The 21325-nt window shown below is 33.7% G+C and overlaps 2 long non-coding RNA genes across 2 annotated transcripts; both read left to right on the plus strand.

Annotated features, from left to right (window-relative positions):
• Positions 1-1110: 1110 nt before the first annotated feature.
• LOC136822698 (uncharacterized) lies at positions 1111-10113 on the plus strand. The gene is made up of 4 exons (XR_010848928.1): positions 1111-1181; positions 8752-8942; positions 9175-9294; positions 9663-10113. It is a non-coding gene; the product is annotated as an uncharacterized lncRNA (long non-coding RNA).
• Positions 10114-19494: 9381 nt separating this feature from the next.
• On the plus strand, positions 19495-20678 carry LOC136822707 (uncharacterized). Its single transcript, XR_010848934.1, has 3 exons — positions 19495-19629; positions 19794-19922; positions 20374-20678. It is a non-coding gene; the product is annotated as an uncharacterized lncRNA (long non-coding RNA).
• Positions 20679-21325: the final 647 nt, after the last annotated feature.

Consider the following 21325-nt stretch of genomic DNA (forward strand, 5'->3'; position numbering starts at 1 on the left):
TATGATTTGCTTTTTTGATTGCATGAATGTATGAAAACTAGTAGTGAATTATAAATTAGTGATATTTTTGTAAAAATAGATTTTATTCTTTACCACTTTTAGTTATGACATCCTAAACTATCAAAAAGTCCATAATACAATGTTACATTTACTGTAATATTTTAAAACTACAGAATCAAAACAATGACGAAAAAGACTACATTATTACTAAAACTACACATCAATGTGTTATTGTTTTAATGACTTCATGATTGAAATAGGGTCTTTTTCACAGGATACGTTTGTTGAAAAATTCTAGAAGGATCTTTTAAAACTCATCAAATTATTTTCAGTTTAAAAGCTCTGTATGAAATACTGTGTTACCCTTTTAAATACCACTGTAATCCCCCTATGTTATTAAGTCTATACGATGTTACTCTTTACAGTTTTAGTTTTTTTATTTTTGTTATTTTACCTTGTGAAAAGTTGTCTTGAGCAGATATCTTTATACTTTTTCCAGGAAGATTTTTTGAAACTACTACAAAAGTATTACAAAATCGAGTACAAATGACTTTTTTATCTGTCTTTTAATTTTTCCAACATCCTCTTCTTTGACATTATTGTTATGACTCATGGCAATAAATTCTTGGTAAAATGTAAAGGTCTTATTTTCTTATTATCTTATTATCTTTAGTTTGTTTTTTAAATTCTGTATTGATAATGGAGTCGTCGATTTCTTATACATTTTGAAATTTCTTCGCTTTGCGAAAACAGAACGCTCGTTCCGCAACCCTTTTTATGTTGATTTTCTTTTTTGATATTTTATATATAATATATATATATTTATATAGTTTAATATATCGATTTTATATACTTATGGGGGAGGGCGGGACATAAGGGGGATACCAACAAAACGCCGCCCTCTATTACATGAGGCGGTGTGTCGATCAAAATTATCGGTGGGAATCACTTGCGAAGTCAAAAGAGAAAATTACAATAAGCAAAACAAAGTTGTGGGGGAATCCTCTGCAAAAATCAAAACAAACAGACGAGAAGATCCATCCCATCCCTACTGTTTTGATAAAAAGCGGCGGGATATTTCTTTAGCTCCTCAATTGCTAAGTTGCTGCACAAAAGTTCATGACACAACTTTGCTGGCTGGTTTGATGAAGACACTCGACTCTTTCCTTACTTCCACCAGGGTGAGAGTTTTTTTTGATTTTTTTCAAATTTTATAGTGTTTTATTGTTAAAAAGATAGCAGTAAGTGTAATACTTCACTTGCATCTATCAGTGAAAAGATAGCATAAGCTTGTCTGTGTTATATATCAGACAAGTAGCTACATACTCCCATCCCTTGAGGTTGCATGCGAGCTCCTCCTTGCATCCTCTTCCTTAACCTTCTTAACTTACTTAACCTACTTAACCAATTCAACCTACAAAACATACCACTTGATCTCAGAAACCTGCAAGCTATTAATTTAACAAATATGCCAACGTATCAAGTCTCAAAAGTTGTTTTAGGTTCATATAATCAAGCCAACGAAGAATTATTTGGCCGTACAGCTGGAACACAATGTAGCGCCAATTGTCTCTATGCTTTATTTTGGTCCCATTTCCGACGTGTTTCAATTTGGAAAGTTACAGACCTCGACAAAATTCTAATTGAAGGAGACAGGCTGTACAAACTCCTAGACACAAATACTCATTTATCTGTTGACGACATGCCGCGATTTATTGAGACAAATGGTATTATAACTCAAATTGATTTTTTAAATTTAGAAGATGGTGAGGCTAAATTAATAGATGGCTATCCACTACTACAAATCCCATTCAGTACATATCAAGCTCCAGAATTTAATGCGTTAATGATTATTAATGGTTTTACTATAGCGATAATGAAGCGAACACAAGTCTTTTTCATTTTTGACTCGCATAGCCGAAATGAACTAGGGCTACTTGATCCAGCAGGAAAATCCTGTCTGTTAAAATTTAAAAATATTTTTGAACTTGAGAAGTATATCCAATATTTTTATCTAGAAGAAATGGAAAAAGAGAGTTCGTATTTCCAAATCCAATTTATTCAAATCCATGAACTAAAAGAAGAGCTTAAAATTATTCTACAACAAGACTTTTCAACATTTTCAAGGTATTGTACACGTAAGCGGAAAAACAATTGTAATGATGGAAATGACATTACACAGCGTAAAAAGAAACGCCAGGAAAGCAACAAAAGTTATTATGAAAAGAACAAAGAAAAACTAATTGAAAACAATAAAATCTATCGTGCCCAAAACAAAGAAAAAAAAAATGAAAAAGATAAAAATTACCGCACACAAAACAAAGAAAAAATAAATAATACTAATAAAAACTATCATACCAAAATGAAAGAAAAAATAAATAAAAAAGATACAGTCTATCATCAAAATAACAAAAGTAAGGTAGCTGATAGGAAGAAAGTTTACTATGAAAAAAATAAAACTGTTAAGCATGACGATCTAGTTTCTAAATTTTTGAAAGTTATTTACGAAGGCCCTTTTTACATCTGTGTTTGTTGCAACAGATGTCTCTATCGACAAACAGTTGTCAAATATTCACCTGAAAAGTATGATATGCCACAAGAATATTATTATTCTGAAGTTGTTTCATTTGATGGTCAATTATACATTTGCAAAACATGCCATAGCAAACTTAAAAAAAATGAGTTGCCAAGCCAATCTGTCAAAAATAAACTAAGCCTTGATGAATTACCCTCTGAATTTCATACTCTTCGCAGGCTTGAAAAAATTTTGATTTCTCGCAGAATTTTATTCAAAAAAATTGCAATCATGCCAAAAGGTCAGTTCCCCAAACTTAAAGGTTCTATTTGTAATGTACCTATTGATGTTGAAGATATTGCTAATACTTTACCAAGAAGAGCAAATGACAATGGATTAGTTATTGTTAAACTCAAAAGGAAATTAGAATATAAAGGACATGTTGTTTTTGAGCCAATCAGACCTGATTTCATTCAGCGCATATTGAATTATCTCAAAGAGAACAACCCTCTTTATCAAGACATAGAAATTAATCTCAGTAATATTTCAAATAATGAGACCATGATACATAATGGTGCAGATCTTAACGAGGAAAGAAATTCTAATGAAATTACCCCGCATGATGAAACTATTTCTAACGAGCATAGTAATGAATTTAATGGGTCACAAAATAATGCTTCAAGCTCAAATGAAGTTGAGACAACAGCTAACCCACTTGATGCTCACCGTTCAAGTGCAAATGAAACAACTCTAATGTCAAACACTCCTACTGATGCTGAAGTTGATAATGAGATTTTAACATTAGCTCCTGGCCAAGGTAAAAAACCTGTTTCAATCTTGAATGATGAAAATTGTGAGATGCTTGCTCATCCCCATTTATTTCCCAAAGGTAAATTTGGTTACAAAGTTGAGCGCGACATTAAACTAAGCCCGTCCAAGTACTTTAACCAGCGTTTGTTGAACTATACACAAATTTTGCTTCCGACCCGGACTACATATTTTTTGCTAACTTCGTAACTCAACAAGTCTCTTTGAGCAATCAAATAAATATTGCGATGAGAAAAGTTGCTTCCTCAAACTTAAATGCTGGTATGTTGAGTCAGAATTTTAAAGAAACAGTAAGACAATTTATTGCAAACGATAAGGCTTTTGCCTTTATGAGCACAGTCAAAGGAACTCCAGCATATTGGAAAAAATTTCAGCAAGAAGTGTTAGCAATGGTGAAACAATTAGGACCACCAACTTTCTTTTACACTCTAAGTTGTGCAGACCTTAGATGGAATGAATTGATCTCCATAATTTACAAGCTCAAGGGTCAAAATGTGACTGATGAATTTATTGAGAATCTTTCTTACAACGAAAGATGTGAATTGTTAAATAGTAACCCTGTACTTGTAGCAAGGCATTTTCAATATAGAGTTGAATTATTTTTCAAAACAATTATTTTAAATGGTCCGCTTGGTAAAACAACTTATTATGCTATCCGAGTTGAATTTCAAGTACGTGGTAGCCCTCACATCCATTCCTTTCTATGGATTTTAAATGCACCAGTATTGACTTCAGAAACAAAAGTTGAATATATTCAATTTATTGATAAAATAATCAAGGTTTATCTACCATCTGAAGAAGAAGATCCTGATTTATTTAACCTTGTGAAGACATATCAATTGCACCGTCATTCGAAAACCTGTCGAAAATATAAAAACACTCCTTGCAGATTTTATTTTGGTAAATTTTTCTCTGAGAAAACAATAGTTTCTGAGCCTTTGCCACAAGAATTACCACATGAGGAAAAAGAAACAATACTTGCTCTGCGAAAAGAAGTTTTGACTAAAGTAAGGACTTACATCAATGAGAACCTTGCTCCAGATAAAAGAAACTTTTTCAACCCTGATGGAGAAAATTATAATCCAGTTCCCACTATAAATGAAGTCCTGGCTGAATTAGATATTCCAAAGGAGGATTATGAATATGCTCTCTCAGTGTCAGAAGATGATGATTTTCACATTTACTTAAAACGTAACACAAATGCATGCTTCGTGAATAATTACTTTACAGAAGGTCTTAAGGCTTGGCAGGCTAATTTAGATATCCAGCCAGTCTTCAATTATTACAAAGCTGCGACTTACATGTGTGCATATCTTTCAAAAACTGAAGATGAAGTTTCTCATGCTATGACGCAAGCTGTTCAAGATGCATTTGAAAGTGGCGGTGACAAATACGAACAAATGAAATCTGTTGCACATGCCTATGTTTCAAAACGAGAAGTGTCAGTGCAAGAAGCAGTTTATCTGAGTATGCCACAGTTATGGCTTCGAAAGCTTTATCCAGGTGTAACTTTTGCAAATACTAATGTCCCAGAAAAGAGATTTAGAATGTGTCTTAGTGAAGATGAAATTAGCCAGCTCCCTGAGGATAGTACATCGATTTTCAAAAAAAATATGTTGGACAGGTATTGTGATAGACCAACAGATACAAATGGGCCTAACAAATCTGTTGCCAAAATGTGTTATGCTGAATTTTTGAGATTCTATAGTGTTGTCTATGAAGAATGCGATGAGAATGATTGTCAACCTAATGAACTTGAAGATGACTTGATAGAATCAAATCATCAATCAAATGACTACCCAAAGATTGTTAAACTTTGTTCAATGAAAGGTAAACTAAAGTGCCGCAAAGTTCCACTAGTCCTTCGTCTTCATCAACCCAACAGAAACAAGCACCCTGAAGATTACGCACACCACCTCCTAATGCTGTACTTACCGTTTTATGATGAAAATGAATTGCTGTCCCAAGAGCACAAGACTTACACTGCTAAGCTATTGGAACCTGGTGTTATTGAAAGGATTGAGAGGAACAGAGATTTGATCCAACCATATGCTGGCTTAGTAGATGATGCATTGGAAAGGTACAGAACTAATTTGATACTCAACATGAACGATTTTGAACAACAAGAAAATGATGAAACAAATGCAGAACTTCAAAGAACAACAAACAATAACAATGAATCAGATGACGAAAATAACAATGACAGAGGTCATCTCAGAGCATCAATTCCAATGGAATCAATTTTGCTGCCAGATAATGAAGTAAATGCACGTATAAGATCTCTAAACCAGCAACAAAGAGAAGTTTTTGATGTTATTCACAAATGGGGAAGAGATTATGTAAAAAACCTTTCTTCAAAAGTGCCTAGATGTATCGAGCCATTTCATATATTTTTAACCGGTGGCGGAGGCGTGGGAAAATCCCATTTACTCACAACAATCTATCATTCTTTGTCAAAACTGCTAATGTACAGAGGAGGAGAACCAACAAAAGAAAGAATTCTAGTACTTGCACCAACTGGTGTAGCGGCAATAAACGTGAACGGAACCACCATACACAGTGGTTTGATCATTCCTACAACAGATTTCTTTCCATTAAATGCTTCATCAAAAGAAAATTTACAAAAGAAACTTGCTTGTGTCGAAATTATTATGATTGATGAGATTTCCATGGTGCCTAGTCGTTTGTTCCGAAACATCGATGAAAGATTGCGCAGAATATTTAATGTTGATCAACCTTTTGGTGGAAAGTCAGTCTTGCTATGTGGTGATTTATATCAACTGCCACCAGTTTTTAGAGATCTTATTTACAAATCAGATTGCTCCACAGTACGCGGTATAGTTGGATTTGAATTATGGCGTAAATTCCAAATTGCTGAATTAACTGAGATAATGAGGCAACGCGATGATATAGATTTTATTGACCTCTTGAATCAAATTCGTTTAGGCGAACTAGATGAAGAAAAGGAGGAGCTTTTAAAATCTAGGTTCATTGCTAAAGACAATCCAGATTACCCTTCTGATACTACTCATATTTTTGCTGAAAACAAGCCAGTCGACGACTATAATATTTCCAAGCTCAATGAATTACCAACTGAAAAGCATTCGATTTTCGCACAAGATGAAGTTCCAAAGCACTTGACAAGCCAAGATCTGAAGTTTATTGAAAATGCTAAAGCAAGAGAAACTGGTGGCCTTGCCCGCATACTTGAAATGAAAGTAGGTGCCCGCATTTTAATCTCCAAAAATATTGACATTACTGATCGACTGGTTAATGGTCAGGTTGGAACAGTCATGAGATTTAAATATGATTCCAGTAACATTTCAGGTGTCTATGTAAAACTTGATGATGTATCAGCAGGCAAAAAAGGATCCAATTTAGACCATGTGTGTAGAGAGAATGATTGGGTTTTGATTGAGAGGGCAGAAGCTACCTTTAACACAAAAAAAAAAGAAAAAAAGAAAAAGGAAAAACCTTTAATGGTTCGAAGGACTCAATTTCCACTGGTGTTATCCTATGCATGCACAAGCCATAAAGTCCAAGGACTAACACTACAATCAGCAGTAGTAAGCTTTGATTTGTTTAAACAGAGGTATTTCAATGAAGGTCAAATGTATGTAAGTTTGTCTAGAGTGACGAACATAAATGGATTATTTTTGATAGGTGAATACGATAAAAAAGCTATCCGTGCTAACAATGAGGCAGGAATCGAATATGAACGATTACGAAAAGATAATCCTTTGCATAAAGCTGAAAGATTTCCATCTGCTTTGAATTCGGGTAAACAATTACATATTTCACTTCTTAATATCCGCTCCTTGAAGAAACATGTAACTGATCTGATGAAGTGTGAAACTCTAATGAACAGTGACTTAATATGCCTTACTGAAACACAATTGTCACCTTCAAGTGAGACAAATTATATTGATCAAACATTGGACAATTTCAATATTGAATACAATAATGATTCCATTAATCGTTTCCAAAACACTGCATGCTGTTATAATTCTTCAATTCAAATTTTAGAATGTCTTAGAGCAGCAGGCTACACATGTATTGAGTTTGTAAAGGAAACATTTAGTAGCAAACCTGTCAAGCTTCTACTATTGTACAAACCACCTGATTATTCAAGAAATACTTTTCGTGAAGAGTTGCTTGAGCTTATAACATATGATGATATAGATATTATTGTTGGAGATTTCAACATTGATGCGTTAGACCCTGCAAATGCCTATCTAGGTGAAGTACTTTCTTCATACGAAATGCTAGTAAAAGAACCAACTCATCTAGCAGGTGGTCTTCTTGATCATGTTTATTTGAAAAATAGCTTCATATATCAAAAAGAAGTCAAATGCTTTGTAAAGGACATATATTTTTCTGACCACGATGGAGTTTGTTTCACCATATCAAACGACTCTTAATTTTTCAAAAATTTTACTTGATCAACCTAGTTTGACCTCGTTTAGCCTACTTAACCAATATCACTTCTATGGGAATATGGGAGGGTTAGAGGTGAGAAGGGGGCTCAAAACTCTAAAGCAATTTAATTGATTGTTTGTTATTCATCATCTGATATTTAAGCATGTACCTTGCTTTTGAAATTTGAACCTCCGTCTTACACAACCATGTGCATGTAAATATATGTGTAGAGAAAGCTTCAATCTGCAGAATTAAATCTATTTCAATGCTGAAAAGTTACACACACATGGTTGCATTAGGGGGGGGGCAATTACAAATGACTATTAGAAATGTGTTCTTTTGATGCGAGAAGTTGTTTTGAGAAAAATCAAGGCACTCTTTTTTTCTAGAAAACTTGAGTCAAGTATCATTAGGTATCACTTTAACGTAAGTGGATTAATTTTGGCAGGGTCTAAATTTGGCGATTTTAAGCAAAGTTCGCCAAATTAAATCTCTGCCAAAAATCGTACTCTGGTTATTCGTCAAAGTAAATCCACACCAAAATTAATCCCCTTATGGTATTCTTTGATTTTTTGAGTGCAAATATTCCGAATGTCAGTCATCAAAATACGATTGTCTGACAGAAATTTGAATTATCATTTATACATTTTTATATTTTGCAATTTAGCTTTTTGTAATTATTTTGTTATATTTTTGACACAGAAATTTCAATTGCCTTTTTGTACATTTTTATATTTTGAAATTAATTTAGCTTTTTGTAATTATTTTTATATTTCCTGACACAGAAATTTGAATTATTTTTTACTATTATATTTTTGCATTGTTTATAAATAATTGAATTTTAGAAAGTTTATATAACTTTTCAAAAAATGAGCATTTAAATCTAATGTAATGTCTAGTAACAAAAATAATGGACAAAAATGTATATATGCGAATAAATTTGGTGTTTTTAATGTTGGTAACCCATTGATTGTTCATTGTTGTTTTAGTGGTTGGTGTTTGTTATATCGAAAAGTTCTGGCTTTGTATCGTTTGATCTTGGTATACCGTCATGTTCTTGTTTGGTAATTTCCTTTGGTAAAATATACTCATTCATTTCATTTATCATGGATTGGTCGTATAAATCATTGGTTCGTTTCTGGACACCTGCATTCAATAAAGAAAATACAATGAGTAATTGGTAAGTAAAAGTTCATTTTTGATCCATTAATTAAGATAGGATGAAAAACAGTTGTTCAAACTTTCAGATTTTAAATTCATAGAGTTTTTTACAGAGAAATCTTTTTACAAACTTTGCCATCAATCACTGTGTGGATGATGAGTTTCAAAGAACTCGAAATGATCTTGTGCATATTATTATATACTGTACCTGTATACCAACGACTTTAATTTCTACATTGTTTTTGTTGCAGATATCCTACACATCCATCAGTAACCAAGCATCGGAATTCTCCATACACGACGAAGATTGCTTCCCTCTAACATAACACCGTCAATAATTTGAAAGTCGACCCTACAAAATTCAAAACAAGGTATTTTAAGTCTCAATATAAATGACCTACACGTTTTTTTATTTATAAGCATATCCAGATTCAAATCTTGGAAAAACTTAAGCATTGCCTAATGTTGAGCCTCATTTTACAAAAAAGCATGCATAATATGCAAAATTAAGCATATTTGAGGCTCATGAAATGCATTTTGCTAAACATAATGAGGCTCACAAAAATTTACCCCATGCTTATATAAAAGAACGTGTATATTAAAAGTTTAAATAATGATTAATTTAACTTTTGATTAATGATTAATGCGATGTCGAAAGTCTACTGCAATAAATTCAACTCTTTCATACATTAGAGAAAAAAAATACCATAAACTGGTGATTTCCTCTTTTTTTCTACAGAAATTCTATCCAGGACAATATATTTGGAAAATTTTGGCGCTGCTGTTTCGTTAGTATGCTGTCGACTGTACTACCCACGTTAAAGTTATGCAAAGTATTCTTTATCGTATGACGTTTTACAATTAAATTGACCGATGTATCTTTCGAAGCTTCGTCGTGTTCGTTAGTGGAGAAAGGTCATATTATTCTCATATTGTTTTGCCGACCATCCAACCTATCATGTTTAAACTAATGTAATTTGTCTCGCTATTCTAAATTTTGCTGTTGGGATTAAAATGAGATTGGTAGTAGCCAAGAAAGATAGACTAAATTTAATTAAATATTAAATAATTAACTAAATTTATATTTCAGCTAGATCTAAATTATTAATTTCTTGCAAAAATTCATTATACATCTATTGGGAATTTTATTACTATTTACTAAAGATGACTATTGTCTAAAATAACATTGATCGAACTTTTGTTAAGAATTGAAATTGTTTCACATTAATCTCCCTTTAAAGCTCGTTAATCGACCCTTGTGTTACAAAATTTTGAAATCAATTTTTCACGTTCTTACGATCCTTAACATCCCAGAGAGACTACTTTTGCGAAATTTCAATTGTTTTCGTAACCCTTTGAGATCATTTCGACGGTCTACATAACCACCCATTTTGCCTACCGCCTCGTTTAATGACGTTAATATTTTCATTGCATTCTCTTTAGCTACTCTTTCTTATCTCTTTACCTTATGGGCTGACCTTCCAGCGCAGCTGGTTTATTTCAGGAGTTCAAATCGATGGAATCACTAAATTTCAGCTCCTAAAGTTTCAGATTGTAAGCTAAAATAGAATTGTAAATATCAATATCAATCCAAAACTAAAAATTTCGTAACTGAGAAAAATACCGTGCAAACATACCCTTATAAAGAGATTTCTATTCATGCATCAGAATTTGAGAAACTTTTTTACGACCAATAATCACTTTTAACAAAGGGTCTCTGAATAGATGATGAAGTAGCCAAAGTGAGATATTATTCTATCTGATAACAGTTCACTGGTTTACCAATTAAGCCAAATTACTCATTTGTAATGTTTTTTCTAATTGTTTAAACCCCCGTAAACACTTAAGTCTTTCAACATTCGAACTAGGCTGCAAGCATCCCCTCTGATATGATTTTGAATTTGGATTTTGGGGTCGAGAAAATCGACCTAGAAAATCATATTATCGAGTTTATCGGGTAATGTCGATTTTTACGTATAAAAGGTACTTCAGGTCACCATAATACATTTTAACAGCTTATTTTTCTTCACTACATGGTCACTTGCAGAAGGTAATCTCAAGATTGCAGTGACAGCGTTCCTCCATATGTATGCTTGATAATTAGCACGTCGAGTATGCAACAAGAGAGAATCGTCAGTAGGTGGGAGCGATTCCTCGGAAAACTTTCCACTTTTAAAAATTGTAAAACGAACCTGATTCACGTCGTCTGTTTCTTTGTGACCGTACAATTGACAAACAAAATGATTGAGAGAGGGCAAATCCTCTGATAGCGAGGTACCAAGTGATGAAAACGTTTCCAAGTGATTCTCGTCGTCTTCAATTACTTGAAATGTCTTACTTTTCCCCTTGCCGTAGAAAGAGCTTGTCGAATCACAGCCTGAATAAGTAAAAGAGAAGCTTAAACCTAAAATAGTCTTATACTTCAGCATTTACTCACTCCCCCTAATTGTTTTGCTTGCCGGAAAGAGGTAAAGTAGTGCTTGAGAGGGTTAATTGTTAAGCCAAACATTTCCTAAATTTTTGTGGGAATTCTATAAAATTGATACCAAAAGACCTACCTGTAAATGCATGGAATCCAATGAGTGCTTTGCATAGCCTTGGACCAAGCTTTTGTCCAACAGTTGTGACCGGGATAATGCGCCTATTAACTCCACGTCAGTGTCAGGTGATGCGATAACAATACTGTTGCATTCACTTGAAGCATGCATTGCATGGACTGCCATTCTGGTGTCTGCTTCTTCATGATCACACGTAAGCTCGACAATATTTTCAACAATTACATCACCGTTGATGACTTTGAAGCGGTCACATTTATCTTTGTGGCATAGAAAGATTTCTTTACCGGCAAAGGTTTGACTAGGAATATCACGCCATGTCTTGAAAAAATACTCCATTATATTCTCCTTGTTTTTGCCGGACTTTAAAAATTTTTCCATTGACGTGGAGTTTTTTGTGAACCACCATATATATTAATAACAGCTGCATCAGCACTGCCCCTTTTGAGACGCTCAGCTCCTTTGATGCTTTCATCAGGATATCTGTCACAAACTACATCGACTCGAATACAGCCAAACTTTGATGCAAGGCTGATGACGGTTTTAAAGATGGTTGTAGCAAGATTTTCGAAGGTATCTGGTATATTTTTCAGCACTTGCAGCATGGCCATTGCGTCGATGACCAAACAACTTTTTTCAGGAATGGATACAATGCAATCAACTTTTTCTCGATGATTTCGAGTAACTTTGATTTCTGAGTTTTGACCATGTTCCCGTCGTACAATGACAATGGTGAGGGGAAGGGGCGTAGAGTATATTTCAGTACTTCTTGCATATCAATATCCCGACTTTTGGCAAGTAGGACAAGTTTTGCCAAAAGATCTTTGGTCGATTTGATTGCAACAATTTCGTTTTTTGTGTTCTTCACGTTCATTGTTTGGGACTGAGTACCGAAGGTTTTCAATTTGGTTTTCTTCATCGTTCGGTAAACGTCAGCCTCCTCACTTAGCAAATTGTCTAAGTAGTCGTTGACTTCAGCCTTGCTGATTTCCCACATGTTAAGAGCTGCTTCTTGGACCGCTGGTGAAGCTTCCATTCCGCTTACGACATGAACAAGTTTCTCAAAGTTGTTATTGAATGGGTCAACCATGCTCGTAATCGTGTTTGTTATGTCGATGACATCTTACTCGTCTTTCTTTTGTCTCGACGAAGACAGCTCCTTGTGTTTTCTGGAAGATTAGTAATGTGAATTAATTATTATATCAGGGGGTACAGACACAAGGTACCATAGCCGGGTGGTGGTGTTTATTTGTATTTCAAAAAAGTTAGTACCCGGTACTACTTTGGGGGATGGGGTGTGTATTTTCACTCTTCAAGCTACTATTTGGGCTTTTTTTTTAACAGAATTTTGCTGTTTTTCAATTAAAAAAGTAGTTTGTTGTAATATTTTAATTTTTTCAAATATTTTTTTTTCTGATTTGAGATTGCCTTGTAGTAAAGACAACCCACCAGTAAGCACATTTTAAATATAAAAGTAAAGAATAAAACCATACCTGCTACTAGCGTTTTCCAAACTGGTCATTCCTTGAAGAGTATTGACGATGGCTGCCTTTTCTGCGTGACAAACAATCCATTTGTGCATTGTAGATCTGTCTAAAGTAAACCCAATAACTCCACCAGATGTTTTACTATCTCGATAATCCATGGTCTGTGTTTCTTTGCACCGTCCAAGTTGATTCAATGTGTGAATGTGTAACTATATAAAACAAAAAATGTTTAAAAAAAAATTAGGTTATGAAACTAGTGAATCTTTCACAATGAATGATCGTTTCGAAAAAGACATAACTGATGTTGACTTGCAGGAATTTTGACATAGCTATATTGTAAATAACGGCAGAGAGAAAATTGAATATCTTTATTTGAATAACAAAACTCTACTCACAAGGATGTGTTTTGGATAAAGTCTTCATTTCAATCAGGTAGCATGGCAGATGACGAGAATAGTTAGTTTGATCAGAGACAAAGAACCATGGAAGCATCAATCGAATAGTTTGGAGATGTAGATTCCAGTTAGAAGTCCTTGTTGCTTTGATGTATAGCAGTAGCAACTTAACCATAGTGATATAAGACGACCAAAAGTGAAAAGTCGGGTTCAATTCTGATTGCAGATCAATGTAGGAAAGATAGGCGTCCACGATTTCTGTAAGACCATCTGATGAATTACTGGAATAGTCAGCAAAATCTAGAGTTGAAGAAATTTCATTGATTTTCACCTTCATATCTTCTCCAGCTTGATTGATAAAGGACTGGATACGCAAGCGTTGGAGCGCTTCATACATCAATTTATGGGACCTTACACTTCTGTTGTATTGTTTTCCCAACATCACAGTGTTGATTGAGCCGAGAGCTATAACATCTGATTCTACAAGAATGTCCTGAATAAAATAAAGGTTTAATGAATTGAAATTTGTTTCTTTGGCTGGCATGGTCCCAAAAAACTAAAACCTCCATGTTAATTCAATCATCAAGTGTAACTATTTTCAAATAGTCTTCTTGTTTAACAAAATCATTTTACATTTTTTTGGGAGAATTGCCTTACCTGTAAACCAGCATGTTGGAATATCTTAGCAATTGCACTACAAAAAGACATGCAGCAATGAAAATCGTTATCTGATATTCCGATGGCGTATTGGCGGCCGCCCACGCTAAAGCTCTAAAGGAACGGGCCAATATACCATCGGAGAGGAATAGTATTCGTCCATTGATTTGATTTTTAACTGTACTTATCACTCCCTGAATATTAGTTACTTGTAATTTCTGTATGTGCACCAACCCAAAAAATGTGTTTCTACCACAGAAAAGTTGATAACCATAACTTTTGTTTTTGTTTGTTTTGATGGCTGATTTTTTCTGCACTTTCTCAAATTTTATACCACTCAAAGATCAAAGAAACTAAAGCAGGTATGTTCCTATGGGCTTAGGTTTTTATCAGTAACTTTCATGTTGTTATCTATCTTAGACCGTCCTCCAAATATAACTGTTGTCCACCGGCCCACAACCGACTGCAGTGTTCCAGAACTGGAGTTTTTTGGATAAAAACTTTATCAAACTTCACAAAAGTGTTCATTGAGGGTTAGTATTCATTTTCTATAGCTTTAGTTTTTCTTTTAGTGCTATTATAGATGATGATTATGACTTTTCTCTTCTTTCAGGCTTTTTTGTGTACACAATGTTATTTCTATTTTGTTTTTGCTTCTGTGATCAGTTTAAAGAAGGAAAAATACTTATTTGAGTATTTCTATATGCCCTCCTTGTGAAAATAATGATAATATTTTGCATGATTCCTTCTCCAAAAAGTTTTGTATTTGAATTTATTTCATGAAACCTTTTGAAGTTTTTTCTGACCCAAATTTTGTCGGCCATGACACCTTCCCTGTCCAAATTGCACTCGGGCCCATTTTTCTAAAAAATTACGCGGTCAGGCGAAATTCCGTAATGTATTTCTTCCAGATGTTGAAAATTTTCCCGACCTTCAGAGCTTTAGCGTGTCGGAAGAAAATTTCTACATCGGGTGCCAGATAATGAAAATCGCCAAGTCTGATCACAAGTCGCTCTTTCAAAATAGTGTTGCTCCATCTAATCATTTGGGCTTTAGCATATAACGCCTCATCGAAAACAAGTGTGATGTCAGGAAGATTGAGCTTGTCACAGATGGATACACCTGAAGTAACAGCAATGGATATACTATTATAGTAATTAAAAAATTTATCAAATTGAATTCTACCTAGACAACAAAAGTTTTTCTTTTCTTGAGTTTCTGAGATCTTAAGTTCTGTTCCAAAAGGTTCTTCAGTAAAGCCAAGTAGTAATGCTAGAAAATGTTTCAGCTTATTGGGAATGGTCTGTGCAGCATTTTCATATTTCAAATCGTTACTGTCGGGTGGCCAAGTTAAGCCTGTTTCAATTTTTGACAGTATACTTTTTAGAAACATGGCAGAATGGTATAGTTCTCTATTTTGCATATGTGAAAGAGGAGACAGTGTTTCTTCATCCTGTGATTGCTCATCTTGTGATTGCTCATCCTTAGACGATTCTTGGGAAGTGATGTCCTCAGGAACAATAGAAGCTTCAATCACATTACCCGCAGTGAGACAATCATTATATACCAAATCACTTTTAGATTTACATCTTGACTGGTGAAATATGAGTGATGGGTACTTCAGCTGCAATTTCTCTTTCAGTCGAGCTGTTCTTATATTTAAATCATCATTTTCATCATAATGTTTTAACAAATCAAGAAGTTTTTTTAAGGTAAATATTTCTTCACCACCGATGATTCTTTTTTCAACGACATCGATACAAAATCGGTCAAAGGGGGTATCATCTTTCTTTAATTCATTACCTTCTTTTTTGCGTTTTGCTAGCATATTAGAATAGTCTTTAGTATAACTATCCATGCAATTTCTATGATATCTAGCCTCGATACAAGAACAATCCTGTCCACGAATATACAGCAATATGGTTTCGTCTTTCTTGAAAACAGCTGTATCATATAAGAGTCCAGCGGTTGGAGTCATGGCTTTGCTCAAATCTTGACGCTCTCTCTTATTTGTCTAAAAATATAAAAATCATGGTTCAGTGTCAGTTGGGGGTTTGAATATTACAATAACCGGTTTGGAGGTTACAATACCGTATTATGTGACAAAAAATAAGGCTAAATACTGTCACCGTCTGATTTTAAAATAACCATTTTCAAGTCTTATTTTTTCGTCAAATCCTGTACAGTAACACCGTACTAACAAAGGGCCAATCAAGTCACACTGTAAAAGTACAATTTACCCAACCCTCAGTGGCATCACTGCTAAAAAGATATTTTGGAATTTTAACCCAAAAATTTCTATGCCTATGGATTTTGAAGACAAAAACATATATACAGAGTAAAAACACTCGGTCAAAAAAGTAACTTTCATTAATGGTGACTTTCATCTCCATCAAATTTAATTCCAGACCCTCCGTCCTTCAAGGCAATTCAAAACTATATACTTTCGGGTTGGCTAATCCTAACCCCTATGTAATTCTGACCCTCCCTTCCAAATTTATATGTATTTTATATATCGGGCAAGTAGATTAGTTCTTGTTCACTTCATATTATGTAATTAGGTTTGTAAAGTAAAGACAATATTTTTCTGTATATAAATTAGATAGTAGGGGGTTCAGGATGAGGAGAAAGAGCTAGTCAGGATTAGCCAACCTGACAATCTTACATCAAGAATTTTACTTACCCTTTTATTAACCACATATATTGGATCATAACTTTTACATATCAAACATTTCTTTGGTAAAATATATGAGGAAGATGCACTGCGTAAAAGACATCAGATTACTGAGTTGAACTATACAGGGGCAACTTAGTTATCCTTAGTTGTCCCGCCTAATTCTTGTCACTGTTGACAATGCGCGGTCAACCGTGGTCAACTGGTTGTCCGACTGTGGCAACTTTGTATTCCTTATTGACATTTTTCGTCACAGGGAAACAGTTATCCTGTCAAGGTCAACTAAGTTTTACATGTACGGAATAACTAGGTTGTCCTTCGATTACTCGGGCAACAGTTATCCTGTCAAAGTCAACTGAGTTTTACATGTACGGAATAACTAGGTTGTCCTTCGATTACCCGGGCAACAGTTATCCTGTCAAAGTCTCAACTAAGTTTTATATGTAATTTTATATGGTACTTAATAACTAGGTTGTCCTTCGATTGTGGAAAGCTCACTGACCTGTGTTACCCAATAAAAATGCACCAGTTAGAGATTGAGAATCTAAAAATGTTTGTCTTACAACAAAACAAAGGCGCACAAATGACTCTAAAGATTTGGTGGAGCAGAAGAAAAACAAGTTAAACATGATTTGACTTACCTGAAACTTTCTGAAAGCTTGCTTAGGGAACCATGATAAGAAAAAGTCTAATTGCCATACTTATAATGTCTAACGTTTTTTGTTTGACATTGTCAAAGAAAGATTCTTGTCCTATTTTGAGAGCGACCCAGTCTCCCAGGCCGAAAAATATAATTTTGTATTAAAATGAAAACATCCTATTGATATTCTCTCCAAGAAGGATAAAAAATATCCAATTTCATCCGAAACCCATCGAACTTTAGTAGTGATTAATTTTTGCCGTATCGAATAAGATCACGTCATATAAACGACTCCAGTCTAATCGAACTTCGGCTCTCAAGACAAATATTTGATTGATTTTAACAAATATTATAAAAAACATATTTTTAAAGATGAAATTTTCAACTTAGACAATAATTTGTTTGTTTTTAAAACAAGTACTTAATAAAAACATCTAAAATTATAAACTTTAATTTGAAGAGAAATACCCCCTAGATAATCACCAAATTATCAAAGATACTATCAAATTTGGATTTTCTAGAGAATAATTTCTTTCGACAGCATATTCTTATAAAAAGTTGAATTTATGTGTGTCTGCTGGAAAATTTCGCAATGATATTGAAAAAAGGTAATTTCCCGGTAAGGGAATTCCCCTAAAAGTTAAAAAACATCATTTTTAGCCGAATAGATTTTTCTGGGAAAAACCTTTCCGGCCATATTTTAGAAGACCTTATCCTCTAATGTTAAGCAAAAAATCAGGAAAATTAATGAAGCAATTTTGCATAAAGCCCTATTTTAGGCCATTTTTGACCCAATTAATGATAATTCTTTTCTTCAAAATTGGTCTCCGTCACATTTTGGACATTACCATTTTGTGTCTTTGTGCCAAAAATGGAAAGAATCTAAAAGTCATTAAATACATTCTATAGTCAATATAACAAGTAGGATTTCCATTTTCAGTTGATATCTTTAGGATATTTCAATAATAAAATATATAATCTAAAAAACATTGTTATGTTTTAAAATCAAGAAGGTTTACAATAAAAAAAGCAATATTTTTCAAAAATTATTTAATTTTTGCGGGACTTATTTTCGCGAGGACGGAAATTGTAAATTTTCGGGAGAATTAAATTTCGCGATTTTCGCGAGAAGTGGGCATTTTTCGAAAATTAAAAACCTGAAGACTAAAAGATCGAACAGTAGACCAATAAAAAACTTCGAAACAGTTGAGATTTTGTTAAACAATAGAAACTGTAGAGCTCTTTTCAAACACAAATAATGAAGAATAAAGTGTATTTAGATATGTTTTGTTTCTAAAGATGTCGTAGGGGAGGGCAAATACTCAGTGAGAATAACGAAGCAAAAACTTATCTTTCGCAAATTTCGCAAATCCAAAGGTTTTTAAAATTTTCGTGAGGATTAATTTTCGCGAATTTTCGGGAAAACTCGCGAAAATTAACCCCCTTAAGGTACTCAGGCACGCGCTCATGGGGATATTAAGTTGATGAAAAATTCTATACACTCTTAATGAGTGCGTTGAAAGATAACACCGTTTTTAATAAAAACGAGATCTCCACATTGCAAAAATAAGCACAAAATCCCTTATTTCTTAGTGTCACTTCTCGTGGAATCCTCCATAAATTCTAGATATTTTTAGATATTAATGAATGGTATCCTTTTACCTATTGTCTGTCCAAATTTTAAAACGGCCGCTGCTTTAGACATAAAAATTTTTGTGAGTTTCAACTCGCAAAACACATCACACTTTAGTTCTTATATTAAATTTTTGACTGATTTTGCTATCACGGATTTGATTTCAAAGAATGCCGATTTGAATAATATTTATATAGAAGTTAACGATCATTTAGGCAGTTACGGAGAAGTTGATTCTCCATTTAGCCTTAAAGCCTTAAAAAATGTTCTTAACGCTTCCTATACTTTCTCTTTTTTCGACGATATTTCAAAGGCAGAAAAATTTGTTCAGCGGTTTCATAAAAAAAAATACAATTAACTGTTTGAACTAAACAACACCATTCCCTTTGGGACCCTGTGTTAACACATTTATAATTGTGGAGAAATTATGATATATTCAATTGCAGTCCAATTAAATATCTCTTACAGAAAAATTTTAATAAAGAGATTTTAATTGGCAGAAATTAAAGGGGGAAAGAATTTGACTTGACTTGATTTGTCACGAAATCTTGTAACATGCTTTCACGCGAACTTTACAGTAGGCCAAAGTGTGAAACAAAGGTAAGAAGTAAAGACTTGGCGATGAATATGCGTCAATAATGCTAAAGAGGCCCTGCAATGATCATGTAAGTACACTTTTTTAGTTATTTTTGGAATAACCTGTCTAAAACGCATAATTTCTTTCTTTCATCAAGTTATTTTCAATTTTAAATAAAGATAAAGGGCAATCAATCTGTTTGATAATCTTGTTTAAGAAGTAGAGTATAATTTTATCATTTTCTCTCAACAGAAAATCGAAAAACGTATTGCGAGCCCAGCGGACGGAACCGAAACATCAATTCTCTGCAATGTCAAAGACGTGTGGAGAAAACTTATCACAGAATGAACATCGTCTCATCAGAAGACAAAGAAATAAATGGTAATAAGAAAAGGAAATAAATATAATAACAAATTTGTTTCATCCAAACTAGCTGAAAGTCCTACCGGGTCTATGAGAAAGGGGTGTCAAAAATTCTAGTTCTTCTTCTTTGCGAGTGTTTCTATAAAATATGCTGTGTTCAGGAGCTATAAAATTCTTCATTTTTAATTATTTTCTGGTCGGTACATGATCAAATATTTTTGATTTTATAGGATTACTAAATAAAATTGACATAAAATAGCATAATATTAAGACAAATTAGCATAAAATATCATAAAAGAATTTGGAAATTTTGGCTGAGAGTCCCGCATGGACATTTCTTTCCTTCTTCTTAAAATGGTTGGGATTTGTAATTGTAATGAAGTTTTTTCTCTCAGAGCACTAATTCAATTCAATTCAATTTTAATAATTCAAGTGACTCTTTAATAATAACCTATTTTTCTTTTTTTAGCTACTCAACAAACGGAAAGTGGCAGCAATATAATCAACAAACTGTTGCCAGAATGCATGACCGATGAGGAGAAAGAAGATGCGGGTGAATGTGAAGAAGAAGTATATAAGACTCGACCTGTGCCGTGGCTGATAAATGAAGTAGTCGCACAAAGTGCCACGAGAATTTTAAATCGACTAATTTTTCTTTTTTATTTATTATTTTGATATTTATTTTTCTACTAACATTTTGTAAAAATTTTGTAAAAATATTTAACCTACAATCTGTATAATACTTTCTAAAGTAATTCAAGAAATGAACTATTACTAAAATTGACAAACTGACTAAATTTTATCTCAGTGTCCTACTGAAATGATTATCAAAGTAAAGTTGCATTCAACGAGAAAAACCCAGAATAGCATCCCAATTATCCTATGTTCGATTGATTAGCATAAACTGGCACACTAGGTAGTACACCTGAAATTCTTTATTCTTATAAAAAAAATTCCGTAGACTCGACCAATCCATTTCCTCGTTGTATATTGTTGTCCTGCCCACTAAAACACGGTTGAGCATAGTTGACCTGAGTTATCCTGTTTGATCACTCGACACGAGAGAAAGTTGTATATAGTTGACCTAATCTATTTTCTAGTTATAACATGGTTGTCTCGCTTGGATTCCTAAGTTATCCGTGGTAGGATAACTGTTTTCTATAGTTATAACATGGTTGTCCCGCTTGGATTCTTAAGTTGTACGGATGGGATTCCGAAGTTATCCATGGTTGGATAACTATGGTACAACTAGAGTCCGATTTTCGAGGTTGAACAGCTTGTGTTCAACTTGGTTGCGCGCCCTGTATTACCGTGTAATTCCTAGAGTATCCTTAAGATAACAGCGCGTATTCCAATGACTTTTACGCAGTGATGGCTCAGGTTCATTTGCATTGAAATTGGCTTCATGGTCTTGTCTGAGT

The sequence above is a fragment of the Clytia hemisphaerica genome, unplaced genomic scaffold, assembly GCF_902728285.1.
Source record: "Clytia hemisphaerica strain Z4C2 unplaced genomic scaffold, Clytia hemisphaerica genome assembly, whole genome shotgun sequence".
In the NCBI taxonomy this organism is placed as follows: domain Eukaryota; kingdom Metazoa; phylum Cnidaria; class Hydrozoa; order Leptothecata; family Clytiidae; genus Clytia; species Clytia hemisphaerica.